General features: G+C 47.0%; 1 protein-coding gene across 2 annotated transcripts in view; it reads left to right on the top strand.

Moving 5' to 3' along the window:
* Window positions 1-759: 759 nt before the first annotated feature.
* Window positions 760-6,000, top strand: part of CLIP4 (CAP-Gly domain containing linker protein family member 4) — a 68,402-nt gene continuing 63,161 nt past the window's right edge. Inside the window, exon 1 of one of the 2 annotated variants that reach the window (XM_034952872.4) lies at window positions 760-1,017. The gene's annotated coding sequence lies outside the window, so the exon portion shown is untranslated. The remainder of the gene's footprint in view (window positions 1,018-6,000) is intronic. The other variant, XM_034952873.3, reaches the window with a different exon arrangement.

The following is a 6,000-nucleotide window of genomic DNA, read 5'->3' as shown; positions in this document are numbered from 1 at the left end:
GGGGTGCGGTGAGCGCTTACCTCTGCTCTTGCAGAGACACTGACAGACGTTCATTCAACATCTGTTCCTGCCAGGCACTGTGCGCGCTGAACACAGAAGTACAGCCTCTATGAAGCAGCCGCTGTAGGCCTCAGAGACAGCTGATAGATGTAACACTGTTGTCTCCATGTTTCAAACTTCGGTCATGGTCTTACTAGGTCTCCTCATTAAGGGGACTCACTATGTGTCCAGTAACGCTTTCTTGTTACCAGATGACAGAGAGTCAGGCTGTCAGAGTTCACGACTTTAGGTGCACAGTTTCACCCTGTCTGGTCCTTGGGAGACGGAGAAGGGGTCAGGAGAAAACGTGGGTGAAGAGGCAGCAAAGCCGCAGGAGATATGAACTAATTGCTCAACGTGGGTGTAGCATGGATTAGGCCTTTTACAGCAAGCCCTGCCAGCAGGGAACTGGTGGATATACTCTTGACCACGCTCGGCTGGACTCTGGGGAGCCCAAGACGGGTAAGACTAGGTCCCCGGCCCCAGCAGCTGGTGGGGGCGCCGCAGGTTAGAGACGTGAGGCCGCGAGGCTGAGGGCTGTGAAGGCGGTGGGCATGCACGGCGTGCCGGGGCCGCCTGGCTTCGCGGCGGGGGAGGTAACACTGCGACACCCCGCAGACGCTGTCAGCCGGGGTCGCGGCCCCGCGTGCGCCCGATCATCTGACTGCTGGGGAGTGCGGGGGCGCGGGAGCGAGGCGAGCCAGCGCAGGCGCGCGCTGCCTCCTCCGTCTCCACCGAGTCCCCAGCGCGTGCGCGGGGCCGTGGCCGAGGCCTGCGCGCCGCCCGGCCGCCTGCACTGCGCGCGCGCCCACCCCGCGTGGGAGGCAGCGGGAGGGGCCGGGAGAGGTGTGGAGCGGCGCGGCGGGAGGCTCCGTGGGCGGCCACGGGAGACAGCGCCGGCGGGAGCGCGCCTCTCGGCCTTTCCTCCGCGCCCCCGCGTCCCCAGCCGGCCGCTCCGAGAGGACCCGGAGGAGGCAGGTGGGCCGGGGGCGCGCGGGGCCCCCCCGGGCCGCGGGCTGGCCGGCGGCGGGGTCGGGGCCGGGGTGGGCGGCCCTGGGGGCCCGCGGGGAGGTCGGTGGCCCCGGGAGGGTCGCGCAGAGGCGCTGGGGGCTGTGGAAGCCCCGCGGCCGCCTCCCGTGGGCACCGGTGTCGCCGGCCGCGGGGAGGCCTTCTCGGGGCGGAGCGGCCCACCCGGCGGGGATGGGGACTCCTCGTGGCGGCCGCTGACGGACGGCCCAACTTTAGGTTGAGGGGCGCGGGGTGTGCGGGACCCGGCGGCGGAGCTGGGCTCTGGCCCACGACCGCCGGCCGCGGCTGCCCCGAGAGTCCCCGCACGCGCAGTGGCTTTCCAACGCGGCCCTCTTCCCATTTCTCACTTGACTCCCCTTGCGCATTAAATTGTCGAGAAACCTTTGGCCAGTGGGTCTTCAAAGCTAAACCAAATGGCTGTCCTTGCAGTCCTTGGCTACCTGAGATCCCTTAATTCTGAACCATCCGCACCTGGGAGGGGAAGTTGGAAGGAGCGCTGGAGCTGAGCCCGCATCCTTAAGGATCCCATTCACTGCTTATGATGGTAGCGCTTTGAATTAGATGTCAGGCTGTTCACGTCATCCAGACTCTGGTTTTCAGCTCTGTGCTGAGACAGTGTTTTGATACGTATCAGAGGATGATGTTCCTATGGGACAATAACTTGCTGTATGTTCTGAGATACTAGACTGCGTTCATATTGTAGCACCATCATCGTGTAAAACAGCGCCTTTGAAAGGTTTCAGTAAACACCTTCCTCCTCAGGAACATCCGCCAGCACTTAAATTGTACTTCACTTTCACTTTGACGTTTGTTGTTTGTGAATCTTGTGCACAATTTAAAGTGAGTCGTCTAAACAGCACAGGATCACGTGGTGCGGGGCATTGAGCAACTGGGGAGGAAAGCAGAGGCTTGAACCTGCTGGAGTCTAGTTGGTCTGCGTTTTTATGTTGGAGAACCATCCTGGTTCCAGCTTATTTTGCTTTCGTAAATATGATGCATTTTTTAAATGCTTTCATTTGATACGGACTATCTGGACTGTAAGATTGAGTCTTGCCATGCATGGAATGTGTTTACTTCTGTTTTGTAGAAGATTTAGCCCATGGTATTCTATTTGTAGGATTCATTTCAGACATTTTGTGTTTACCACATACAGTCCCACCAGCAAGGGCTTTTAAAAAAGTGACCTATGTTGTCTCTTATAGCTTATGACAACTCCAATTTTGACACGTGTTTGAAACCAGTGATCTTTAGATTATATAAAATCAACTTCACTCTTTCTCCCTGTTCAAACCTCAAACTCTGGTTACTTTTAGGCTTACTGCTCCCTTGTTAATTATTTATAATGAACTATGGAGCTATAGGCTTGCTTTAGTGTGTTAACCTTTATTTGTGTCTTGTTTCAGGCATTTGTATATTGTTTTCTCATCTGGAGAGTGAGCTGCACTGTTTTCCTTCAGTGCTGTTTAGAAGAGCTTTCGGAGACCAGAAACATGTTCTTTTTGCATTACCCAATATGGTAGCACTAGCCACATATAGCTTTTGACCACTTGAATGGGGCTAGAGCAGTGGAAGAACTGAAACTTTAATATTTTTTTTCTTTTCCTTTTCTCTCTCTCTTTTTTCTTTGTTTTTTTTTTTTTGAGACGGAGTCTCGCTCTGCTCTGTCACCCAGGCTGCAGTGCAGTGGCCTGATCTCTCCTCACTGCCATCTCTGCCTCCCAGGTTCAAGCGATTGTTCTGCCTGAGCCTCTCGAGCAGCTGGGATTACAGGCGCCTGCTACCACACCCTGTTAATTTTTGCTGTGGGGGGGGGGGGGGGGGTTTTCACCATATTGGCCAGGGTGGTCTCGAACTCCTGACCTGAAGTGATCTGCCCATCTCGGCCTCCCGAAGTGTTGGGATTACAGGCATGAGCCACTGCACCTGGCCAATTTTTAAATTAATTTAAATAGTCACATGTGGCTAGTAGTTATCTGGTCAGATGCCACAGCTTTAACTTATTAGTCTCCAGGAAGCCTTCGTTGATCCTCTTGAATCTGTGCTTTCATAGGACTCAGCTGTCCTTGGTCATAGCACTTACTACTTTCAGCTTTCTGGTAGGAATCAACACTAGGCTGTAATCTATATGAGGTCAAGGACAGATCTGGTTTCTTTACCTTTGCATAGCTTAGAACTTAGTAAGAAAAACTGAATAAATATTTGTTAAATGCATAAATAGCTTTTTCAGGGCAGGTATTTCAATTTTTAATTCTCTCTAAGGCCAACTAAGTGTTCAGTACTGTAAATACCTGTTTAGTAGATTGTACAGATGTTATGTAGGTAGCAAATAAAAGGATCATTGGAGTTATGCTTTAAATACTTACGTGGTGAGATTGGAATCTCAGGAGAATGATGACTCATAACAAAGTATTACAGGAAATTGAATGAAAGGGCCTCATGATTCCAGCTAATGTAGACACAGCTTTGGTCTCCTATTAGTTGAATAACTCCAGGACACTCTTGAACCATATCTCAAATCTGAAGTCTCCTGGCTTCAGTAAGGCCCTTTTATGGGGTCCAGACAGTCCTGAACCAGCCTGAAGATGCTAGTGGACATCCCCATTTATTACTGCTCTGTGTTAAAGCATGGACCAAGGAGTCTTGGAAAAAAAATCACAAGGTATTTGAGCCATGTTATGTAAGATGCTTTTACTAACAGCTAACTTGGAGTGATGAGTAGGGTGAAATTCCTATAGAAATCAGAGTTTGGGGAATTTCATTCTAGCTGTTGTTAGTATCAGAGGCACCTGTTCTGTAGACAGTTGATTAGTGCCAATTTTTTTTTTTTGAGACGGAGTTTTGCTCTTCTTGCCCAGGCTGGACTGCAGTGGCGCGATCTCGGCTTACTGCAATCTCTGCCTCCCAGGTTCAAGCAATTCTCCTGCCTCAGCCTCCTGAGTAGCTGGGATTACAGGTGCCCGCCACCATGCCCAGCTAATTTTTTGTATTTTTAGTAGATATGGGGTTTTGCCATGTTGGTCAGGCTGGTCTCGAATGCCTGACCTTGGATGATCCACCTGCCATGGCCTCCCAAAATGCTGGGATTACAGGTGTGAGCCACCGTGCCTGGCAGGGCCAATATTTTATTTTATTTTTTAACCTGAGGCTTACTTTATAATCAGTTATCACCAGTTAACCATAGTCGGATTTGGAATGAAAGTGTGTACTCAGTTCAGATCAGTATACTTAGACATTTGATCAAGAGTCCAGGTGTTGTAGGTCTTCAGATCCAGGAATTGCTTTTAGGAAATGAATCTGAGACTATAAGAAAGTTTATAGGGGTACATAGTTTCCTTTGGCAGGACAAAAGGTAGAATGTTAAGTTTTTCACGAAGATAAGGAAATGTAACTAGAGAAAAATGCAACAAAGACAAAATACAAAGCATGTTCACTGCATTGGTCAGGTAATATTGTAGCTTCTTCTGGACTTGAAGTATCTAATATGTAAAAGACTGAAGCTGGTTACATCTGATTGCATGAATCCTCTTTCCACTTTGAATCTAAGCTTTGAATATTAGTTAAATATGTGTAACACACTAGCTCCTGTGGTGACTGCTAGTTGTGTACGATAGAGATCATATCTTTGAGGATCTCAACAGTTTACAAGGAAATGAAAGGTGCTCTGGGGATCACTTAAAAAATTTTTTTTGAATGGGAGACTCCACCCTTTGAAAGGGAAGTCATGTGGTGACTCCTCTTAACCAACTCAGACAGATATCCACTGAATCTTTTTGCTGAAGAATTAAGAGTATAAAAACATGTCTGAGTCCCAAACCATGATTATAGTCAGATTAATTTTCCTAAAACAGCTTTAATCATGTTACTCTCTTTAAAAAAATCAGTAGTTTCCCAGTGCTCATGAAAGTAAGTGGTTTGGTCTTTGATGAGGTATTTGCTCCTCAGTACAGCCCTAAAAAGCCCTTACAGCCTCACCTCTGACTGTTTTCCTAGCCATATCCCAAGTTCCAGCCTACTGTTCCCTTTAATGGGATCCCCTTTTACATTGATACCTATTCATCACACAAGACTCATCGCAGATGATACCTTCCTCACCATTTATGATTCTTAGAAGCTCCCACTGCAAATGTTCCTGGTACTTACGTGATGGAGCAGATCCCATTCTGCCTCATAATCTATAGTTATTAGTGGTATTTTATTCACCTTAATAGATTGTAAACTACCTAACAAGCATGGACCATCTGTTAACTCATTTTTGTATTTGCTGAAACATCTAGAATAGTGTGTTGTTTGTAGTGGTTCCTTAATAAATAAGTACTCACTACTGTTTGGAATTGATAGTATTTGAAGAAGATCACCGCTGCTCTGTAACACTAATTCCATGAACTTGTCATTTTCCTATTTATGTGGCAAGGTTAATGTCAAAATGCTTCTAAGTATTTGGTGGTAAGTAATTTTAGCATCCAAGAAAATGTGAATACCTTAAAATAGTAACAACTGGATTAGGTTACCTAATATATAACATCTATATCCATATAAGCATACGATTTTTGAGGAAAAAAAAAGCCTCCTACTTTTTACCAGTTCCTGCCAGTATTAAGAAAACATGAATCAAGTTGGGAAGACAACAGTGAGCTCAATGAAATGACTGTTTTATTGTAGTGGGGCACTGATGGTAAGGATAATTGAGTTAGATATAGGGTTGGTTAAGTAGAACAGAGCACACATTAAGTAGTAGCTAGTATGGTGTTGTCTACTACCAGATCAAGCCATTGATTACCTGTTTTTATTCTATGCTTTCTACTGAAATAATGTAAACTTATTTTTCATTTAGTTTTATAATGTTTTGCTTACATTTTAAAAGCAGGAATTCATGACACTTCAGATAGTAAAGATCGGATACAAAAGAAACTGGAAGGCTTTTAGCTTCATAAG

Source organism: Pan paniscus, chromosome 12 (genome assembly GCF_029289425.2).
Source record: "Pan paniscus chromosome 12, NHGRI_mPanPan1-v2.0_pri, whole genome shotgun sequence".
NCBI lineage: Eukaryota > Metazoa > Chordata > Mammalia > Primates > Hominidae > Pan > Pan paniscus.
The sequence above is the reverse complement of the archived record's forward strand: the minus strand, read 5'-3'. Positions and strand labels throughout refer to the sequence as shown.